This window comes from Helicoverpa armigera, chromosome 27 (genome assembly GCF_030705265.1).
Source record: "Helicoverpa armigera isolate CAAS_96S chromosome 27, ASM3070526v1, whole genome shotgun sequence".
NCBI classification, from domain to species: domain Eukaryota; kingdom Metazoa; phylum Arthropoda; class Insecta; order Lepidoptera; family Noctuidae; genus Helicoverpa; species Helicoverpa armigera.
In genome coordinates, this window is record NC_087146.1 from 7801624 (window position 1) to 7811859 (window position 10236).

General features: G+C 35.1%; 1 long non-coding RNA gene across 1 annotated transcript; it reads left to right on the forward strand.

Moving 5' to 3' along the window:
- Positions 1-8055: 8055 nt before the first annotated feature.
- Positions 8056-9079, forward strand: LOC135118882 (uncharacterized). The gene is made up of 2 exons (XR_010277826.1): positions 8056-8368; positions 8897-9079. It is a non-coding gene; the product is annotated as an uncharacterized LOC135118882 (long non-coding RNA).
- Positions 9080-10236: the final 1157 nt, after the last annotated feature.

A 10236-nucleotide genomic window follows, 5' to 3' on the forward strand; every position in this document is an offset into this window, starting at 1 on the left:
GTAAATGTATAAAAAAATATGACTAAAAGTGTATTAGTTAGAAATGCCATTTGGAATATCCTATTTTCTATTATAACTCTACATATCGTTTGTATGTATAAAAAATATTATATGTATTTCCTTTTAATAAAGTCTGGGCGACAAAATCGCGCGAAAAGTCGCGTGAAACGTCAACAGCCCGACTTTTTTAATTAATTTTATTTAGTTAGACTTTAGCGATTTGTTAAAGAAAGTAATAAAAGTAAACTTGTTAATTTCTTTCCTAAGGCTAGGTATTATAGTAAGTGTACATAATTTTGTGTAATTTCAATTTATTGTAGTTGAAATTCTCTAGCCTTCGCACCTATTTTCGTTTTGAAACTGAATACAGTTTCCGAACGTAACCGCCAGTACGAACAAAGACCGTGTTTAGATTGATGCGTGGCTTCTGATTGGTTGATTTTGGTCACCTATAAAGTGTCAGTTAGTTATCTGATAGTTATTGCTATCTGCCAGTTGAGCTGCTTATAATTTCTGCTATCGGAGACCTGTGAAACAAAGTTATAGTTTATCTGTCAGATAGGCTATTAGAGACTACCAGTTACTGGTAAACTGGCCAATAGTGTCGCTTATCTCAATGGTGGTTCACAACTAATTTCCGACCACCTTTAATAACTTAAAACGGTTTCTGCGCAGCGACTTGCGCAAGGTTCCGAGCCGCCATTTTCTTTGGCGTGTATAGCACCTTTGACGTTTTGTACTCAAGTGCCTTGCACGGCTGGGTCGCTGGGTTTTGTCGTCTCGTGTGGACTTACCCTTATGTTGAGTTCTCGCAGATTTTGGTTAGACAGAGTGCGTAGATAGGGTTCATTTTAAATATGGGTTATAAAGACAATTACAGTTAAAATTGAGATACTTTTTCGAATTACAAATGGTTGCCCAACAATCGCCGAACAGTTGCGCCACAGTCGTCCCACTATCTAAACACGTTCAAATTTAGTCAATGTATTTATGAAAAAAGTAATTTTGTATTATAAATATAATAATATGAAAACAATATTAAGCAAAGAATCGGCCAGGTTTCTTAATAATGCGAAAAATGTGATATAATAAACGTTTCGATTCAGGTAAATAATGGTTGTAAACTTATATATTGTTGTATTGTCTATACGTAAGTTGATTTTATAACTACATGGTTTTAGTCCAGTTTTAATGCGGGATTCACAATTTCAAATGCAAAGAACTGTAACAGCTAAACAAAAAATATAACAATAAAAGAAAAATACAGCATATTTTTGTACCAATAAGTTAGTATTGGACGCTTCAAAATTTTCTTATTATTTTGAAGTATATAAAATACACTTATTGCTAAACCACATTTACTATAAATTAAGTGTAAAAAATCACATACACAAACTAAATATCACTCTCAACTCAATATATATTTAAAAATAATAATATTTCTGTATGAAAAAACTGGACTAAAACCAAATTAACCCAATTCTTACCCGAAAAATTGTCGTAGAATAAAGCTTTCTACGGATAACTAATGTCTGTAGCTTTTGTAAAGTGACCCTGAAAATAGTATCTGAAAATGACTGAAGATAATATCATGTTCATAAAGTAATATGCATATAGATCTCAGTCAGGAAGGTACTAATATAAATTTTAATTCTTTCCAAGTGTATCTTGGACACCAATGACTGTGTAAATGTGAAGGAAAACATCTTGAGGAAATCTTGACTTTAAAGTCTGAAATCGCCAATCCGCTTTGAGCAAGCGTGGTGATTAACGCTCATACCTTCTCTGTATGAAAAGAGGCCTGTGCCTTGCAGTGGGACAATGAAAAGATAGGAAATTATAAAGGAACCAGAAATAATGGATTTATGTTTATCTAGCAGACTTTGTATGTTCATATTTAAATGTTAAAAGGAGGGAAAGACAAATACCCTATGATAATATGGGTATTGGAAATAAAATTATGTAATAGTATCCGATTTCTCTTCTTATCGAGTGAGCTGCAGGTTTAATCACCTAACAAGCCCTAGTGTCAGAGTTTTCTCAAATCCGCCTGACGGCCTCTGACGTGGAATTGTAACAACGACTGCTACTGAGTAGCATTCGGGGACGCCGGCGACACGTGCCCTCCCAGGGTTGTCAGTTCTCAATAAAAAGTATATTTTAATAGAGAAAAGGTCAATTTTACAAAGCTACAGACCCCAAGCTTACATTATAATGTTTATATAAATATATACTTGGCAATACTCAATGGTTTGCATAAAACGAAATGTTTTAAACTGCTGCTCGTGTAGACAATTTATAATAATCAGCCGGAGATTTTGGGTGGACTCGTAAAGGAATGTATCAAGTTATCTAACCTTCCTATATTGAAAAAGATGTTTGTTTGTATGTAACTCTTTAACGGTGAAACTACTGCACTAATTTGGATGCAACTTTGTTTGGAGATAGATGTTATCCGCACGCTTTATGTAGGCAGTTCTTGCACGCGAGTGAAACCGCGGTAAACAGCATAAAATATATTTTTAAACACTGAAAAAGTTTTCAAAATGTGACTTTAATTTGTATATGCCATTATTGAATAACAAATATGTAGATACAAAAATGTCGCTTCAAATATTATCCATACAGTTTAAAGGTGGATTTCAATAACCAATCTCTATCCGCTGATTGACTTACCGGAGATAGGAAATTTGACATAACTCGTATGGGGCTTATGTCAAAATACTATCTTCAGTAAGCAAGCAGGTTAGGTTATTGAAATCCACAGTTAAGGCACAATGTTTGGCTTCAAAGGTCTTGCAAAAGAATTGTAATAAAATGCTCACGCAACTTTGTGACGCTGGTTAAAAACGGCGAAATATTACTTATATATGAAGGTTGTATCAGGATATTGTCAAGAAATGTATTGTAAATGTGATAAAACAATGTTTTCTGATTATGCGCGAATGCTATTTAAACGAAATAAAAAATTTCGCGTTGAAAGTATTTTGTTTCTCTCCTTTGAAGACCCTTTAACCGACTTTCCAAAGTGGAGGTTTCTCATTTCAGATGTTTATTTTCTCAATTTCCAATATTATATACTGTCGTACAAAATTACACAAAAAATTGTATGACTAATATTGAGAATTAGGACCTTCAAAATATATGAGTTCACCCAAAGTCAATATAGCTATTTTAATAAACATATATATTATTATAACATTTAAGCAAACTTAAGACTTTTCCAAATATTAAAACGCATTATCCAAAAAAAAAAATACTAAAAACATATTTATGAAACAATATAATTAAAAATTAATGGGATAGCATTCGCCTCCTAGTGTTTAGTTTTGAAAAATACTAGACGGTTAAATTTTCCTGCACTTTTCAGTATTTTTATAGTGAAATTGTAAATACCCTACATAGCTGAGAAATTATTCAATTACCACAAAGAAAAAAAAACATTTTTGGTGTGGTAGCAAAACAAAGATCGAAATAATTCGTATTTTTTTTCTAAATAAAATTAATCTTTAAAAGTTGCAGGAAATATTTCGTATTTTTAGTTTATTGTAACGAATTATTGGCTGGATTTTTTCATACGAGCGAACATTTTGTCTGTCCTTATCGATTATATTTTTTCTCTTATTGAACCTAATATTAAAGTTAAAACTGAAACATGAACTATCTGCAGTTCAATTTTGTAAAACCTACCAGGCTTAAAATCGGTAGGAAAGCGAACATTTTATAATTCTGCCCGGTTACACCTATATTTCCGTGGTTTCTCCCGGAACTACGGCCATGCCCAGATAAAATATAGCCTATGTTACTCGGGAAGAGTGTAGGTTTAGGATACAAAATAATGTCTGACACCAGTCTAACCAAGGGGTACTGGGTTGCCCGGGTAACTGGGTTGAGAGGGTCAGATAGGGCAGTCGCTCCTTGTAAAGCACTGGTACTCAGCTGAATCCGGTTAGACTGGAAGCCGGCCCCAACATAGTTGGGAAAAAGGCTCGGAGGATGATGATACAAAAAATGTTTCTTCTTTATTGTCTTAATATAGACGTTTGTCTATTGTAAAAGAGTTGTCCAGCCAAATCAAGTCTGTGTGAAAACTTACAAATCAGTTGATTAAATCCTTTTCTTAGGAAATCTTTTAATCGCTTTTCTTAGTTTATTTCTTCGCACCCTTATTTAGGTTAAGATATTTCTGAAATTCATTGACTTTTCCTACGTTTTAAGGTGATTCTATTTTAATATAAATGGGTATCTTATACTGTCTATCCTGTACTGAAAAACAACATGCAAAACTTGGATTGTTCCTCTTTCCAATAACTTATATAATTCGCTGTTCACGCACCTAATGTTACCTATTTTTCTCCTAGAGACATGCAGAATTGTATCTAAAATGAAAGAGTCGGCTACAAAATCATAAGGATTTTTAAATTGCGAATACCCTATTCTAAGCTGATTTTATTGTACTTTTATTATTTCAACGAAACAGTTGCTTTTAAGTCGCAAAGACACTTCTCCTGCAAGAAAAATTTGGCAACACTATATCCGCCATTTTGTTTTATTGCCAGCTTTATTTTCATGTAGAAAGGTGTTTTAGTAGTCTACAGTCATTTTAAAACTCTCCCTTTTTATATTATTTATTGAATGACTAGTGGGCACTAAGTTATCGTAGGTACAAATCACATCAATATCGTGTTTTTAATATGATTAGGTCATTGAATTCGGTTTTTTTGAATTGGCAATAACATGCTATGACAAAATTACTCGCAATAATAAATTGATAATTCTACATATAATTCTGGAGGATAACTAGTGGGATTAATTATTATATTTTAATTAGAAAACATTAAAACCTTGTGCGTTGCATTTTAAATCTTAGGATAAAGTTTTAATGTTGGTCACCCGACCTTTATTTCGTGTAGTTGTCTGTTAAAAACTACAGACTAAAAGCCCGAGCTTACCAGCAGTATAAACGTCCGTTTTCTTAAAACAACTGTTAACTTTGAAAAATACACGTGAAAATTCATTGCAAACAGTTCTTTTAAGAGAACTGACGTTTACATTGTCTATGGTCTCGGGTCTAACGAGTTTTATTTAAACCTATTATTATTGATGTTTAGTTTTTTCCAAAGATGTATGCTCTGGATTATTTTTTAGAAAACTTCGGGAGGAGTGCTGCCAATAATGTTGTATATATAGTTTTTAATGGAAAATAAAAGCATTCTTTCTGTACTATGTATTTTATTGCCAATACTTTTACACCTATGGTTAAAGGTTCCTACCTACACATGAAGGAGGGAGGAGAGGAGGGTACTTAGGAATCCTCTGTCCAGAAGAAAACGAAAACAAAACTTTTGATAAACATTTATTTTATTTAATTAATTAGTATCGTGTTTAAAGTAAATATTTAAATTGACAATATTTTTAAATTGACGACATTTGTTTGAAATTCAGTATTGGGAGGCATAGACTGACAGGCACTTTTCTGTGGCGGATAAGACGCCATGCTGATTTTATCGTTTCACCCTTTTACAAGTTGGCGGAAACATTAGTAAAATGTGGGACTCCCGAAGACATAAGGTTTCGGCCTCTGATATCCGTAGTTATAGTATCTCGGTTGGTTCCTAGGCTGAGGGCGACGGTATGGTCTACTAGGCCCTCTAGGTCTATTCGGTCTATTGGGTCTGTTCGGTCTACTTGGTCTGCTCGGTCTACGGATAGTCCTCTGTCTATTGGGCCTCCACGATGGTTGAGAACCTTGAGAACGTTGCCTCTCATAAAACTGTTTCATAGCTCCTGCTGTCAGCATAGGAGGCGGATAAGGGTTTTGAAGTTCTGAAAAATATAGAATTTTAATTAGCATCTACCTAGTAGATAATTGAGGTCTCGAAAAGTTTGGCTTTAAGTTGTTGTGCTTGTCATGGTCAGTTTGTGGATGTGAGGATTTTGAGCAAAGGTACAGGATATTACTTTGTACTTCTGAAAACACGTAAAGTTGAAATTCAAAAGCTTGGAAGAATGACGATAAAGTCCTGGACGTTAGTCGGCCACGGCGACTATTCTCATATAAAGAGATCACTGATCAGCTAGGCACGCAGCAGGACATAGGTAGGTACTATACAAGCATTTGCGCAGATGCAGGTGCACTCTATTCCTTCATTCTCGGCCCAATGGGGTGGAAATCGGACAGGCCCGGAGAGGTCAAGCGCAGGACCGATATTAACTTGGAAGACTACCTAGCGCCTGGATTGGGCAGGTCAAATAGGCAGTCCATCCACAAAAAACACTGGTAACATAAGCTTAGCTGACCTCAACACTTTCATAAAGACTTAATGAACATACCTCCTTCTCTAGGTGGCCTGTGAACATACTCTTGGACCGACATTTCGTTTCCATTCCAAGTATGATACCTGGGTTCCGCTGCCGCCAAATACAGCAAAACACACGAAACGAACAATATTCTCATGACTATGATGTCACTGAACATATGCGTAGGCGCTTGGTAGGTCACAGCCGAAGTTGTGTGTTGACAAAGTTGTGCATGCAACTTTATATCGGTAGGTACTGATTGAACATTGGGAATTGTCATTCCTGAAATAAATCATTACAATGGTTGATAGAAATTAGAAATAGATAAGGATATTAAATAATAGGTGTTGTGATGCTCTGCAAATATCATTGTTATGTAATTTTACACAACCTACAATTGTATTGTAAATGGGATGGTGTTCTAATTTTGTCTAGCCTTTTCCCTATAATGATTTGGAAGACTTAAGTGTCTAAGCCATACCTACCTAACTGTACGCAGTATTCAACTGTATGCTGAGTATCAGACTAATCCATTAGTGTGATAAAGGGACCTTTGTTAATTATGAGTTAAGTTTCATCTAAGGACTTGAGGACTAAATAGAGGTTTGAAATATTTTTATACAAGATCTGTCAAAACGTCTTGCTTAATCTTCAGATAAAGTTATCTGGCGATTGAAAAATCACCTTTGAAATAATAAACTCAATCAGAATAACTCCATCTGCCTGGCATTTACCAAAGTACCTATATTGTGGTTGGCTCCCAGTCTGGTTCAGTGTTTTATACGGAGCGACTGCTTGTCTGATCTCCTCAACCCAGTTACCCGGGCAACCCACCTACCTTTTGTAGGTAGTAGTTGTAGTCGCAACTAGTGGTCAGACTTTCTGACTTATACCATGCCCATACCATGACAGCCGGTTTCCATGAACATTCTCTGTTACCGATGTTGACATTTTTATCAGGGTGCGTGAAGAAGGTCCCTCTTGCGGCTAAATCTGCGAGAAACAGCTACCTAATAATTTTATGCAGCCGTAGTTAGTTAACTAGGGGTCATAATGGCATGATTGAGAAGTTACTGATAATTATTGACCTTAGAGATAGAGTTTGGTACAGGGCTGAACTTGGTACGGAACCTACAGACCTGATTTTATGTCTAAGTATTTATACAGCTTCTTTGGCATCCAAAAGAAGTTTATAGTCCTACCTAAGTAATAGCATTAAAACGCTACTCAATACTCATACATACACATACTCATTTAGGTACTACTTATGGAACCGAATGAAACGCACTACTTACCTACCTATTTTACTATCTACTATTATTCAAATCATTAGGTCTTCCTATCGCTCAATCCTCAGCTTGATGCAATGCGATTTCTGCCTGCAACAGATCATCAATCCTATCTTAAGGGACTTTATCTATAGAAAAATATATAACAAATTATGCGTAGATATCTAATAGAAGACATCTAAATACATCTCTGTTAAAAACAATTGCTAAATACATAACATTTTATCAAGTAAAAAATTGTAATCACTACAAATTATTTTGTTGAAGTGAACGACCACAGTTCATAATCATCTAATCGTCAAAAATGAAGTTCATTTATTTTCTATTAATTGTGATTCTGGCTTTTCCTTCAGCGAAGCTAGGGGTATGTATTTATTTTATTGTCGGTTTCATGATTAATGGTAATACTTAATTTATTAGAGGCTATCCCATATGATCGTAGTTACATAAAATTATAAGCTATGCTTGATCCCGTGGCATAAATCTATGGTTGGGTTTACTATAGGTACTCTTTTATAATTTCAGATCGAAAAAATCCCATTTTATTAAAATAGTACACGTTAGCTCTGACATAACTATTTTAGGTATGTTCAACCTTGTATAACAATTACTTAACTTGATCCAAATTAGGTACCTACCTAGTACCTTACAGTACGTACCGAATTGTGATTAACAACATTTCATTTTTTCATTCCAAACAAACTATTGACTTAATTATTTTCAGAACCAAGATGTCTGCAACCCACGGACCCAGGAATTTGTTATGGACATGTGCCTAAGTATGTACCTACATAGTAGGTATTCTAACATCTTCTGTCTAGCCTTTTCCCAACTATGTTGGGGTCCGCTTCCAGTCTAACCGGATGCAGCTAAGTACCAGTGTGCTACATAGAGCGACTGCTTATCTGATCTCAACCAACCCTGTTACTAGCCTATATACCTACTTAATTAGGATTCATCATCATTTTCATCAGCCATTTTAACGTCTCACTGCTGGGCTGCGGCCTCCTCTCACACGGAGAAGGATTGAGCGTTAATCACCACGCCTGCTCAATGCGGGTTGCTGATTTTAGACTTTATAGTCCACATTTCCTCGAGATGTTTTCCTTTACCTTTAATCAGTCATTGGTGTCTAAGTTACATTCATCATCATCATCTCAGCCATAGGCCGTCCACTGCTGAACATAGGTCCCCTTAGATCTCCACAGATACTTGTTGGACTCGACCTGCATCTAGCGTCTTCCGGCGGCCTTTATAAGGTTGTCTCTAAGATACCTACACTTAATAATATTTATATATATTTTCAGGTATGCCTACAACAACGAGGCTGAAAGATGTGAACAGTTTATCTACGGCGGTTGTATGGGAAATGACAACCGTTTCGATACCTTAGAAGCTTGTCAAGCGGCTTGCTAGATAGAAGATAACTTTTATTTGATACATCGTCGCATATAGGTACATATACAAATAAAAATGAAATAAAATTTTCATTTTAAAACTTGTGTTTTATTTTGGTATAAAAAAATCATTAAAGTATTTCAGGTAAAGCCCATAGAAAATTACACAATCAGGTATACAAAAAATCATTAAATATTACTTACCTATAATCTCTAATGTACCAGAGATTAACCCCTTGTATCCACGCGCGGTGCACGGATCTACGCGAGACATAATTGATTTTCTATTGTTCTCTAATTAGCGGCATTCAAGAGCTTTAATGATTTAGGCAAGATCCAGTATTCAGTATCATTCAGTCACAGTTCATTAGATACAGCCCAGTAACAGACGGACGAACGGACAGCGAAGTCTTAGTAACAGGGTCCAGTTTTACCCTTTAGGTACCTGTTACTAAGACTTCTGTTACTGAGACTAAAACTTTACCCTTTAGATATGGCACCTTAAAAATTGAAGTATTTTTGCGTACTCTATTAGTGTTACCCTAGTTAAACTCTAGTTACCGTTGCCATTTTGTATTATTCTACCAGGATGAATGAAGTAGGTCCCTCGTAGATACAGGTAAATCGGCGGGATTCAGCTAGCAATTTTATATAAAGCCGTAGTTAAATAGTTAATTAGGGAGCATAAAATATAATCGAAAAGTTACTGATAAGTATTGTCCTCCGAGATAGAGTTACAGGGCCGAACTTCTTAAACGGCCGTTCCGAAAATATTATACTTATGTGTTTTGGGTACTTAAAGATATGAATTTTACATTCCTTGTATGGGGCTTAATATAAAAACGAGAAAACATTCTTTTGTTTGTAACACTCGAAAGTACTGAACCGATTTAAAAATCTTTAACATTTTGGAGGCTATCCTATCCTCGAGTAACACATTTTATATCGCTACAGGCAGTAGCCACGAGATGCGAGTGAAATAGCGGGAAAACTGCAAATAAAAATTAATGTAGACATCGAAATACAGCTCTGATAAAAAGCAATTATTATTGCTAAATTAAATACATGATTTTTTTCTAAATATTAATCTGTTTTTAAGCAAACAGTTAGAAGACGTTGACTACAAAAATAATAACTATACATAGTAGAAACATGAAGTTCATTTATTTTCTTTCAATTGTGATTCTGGCTATTTATTCTATTTCCTTCTGTGAAGCCAGGGGTATGTATATCTGTATATAGGGTGTCTC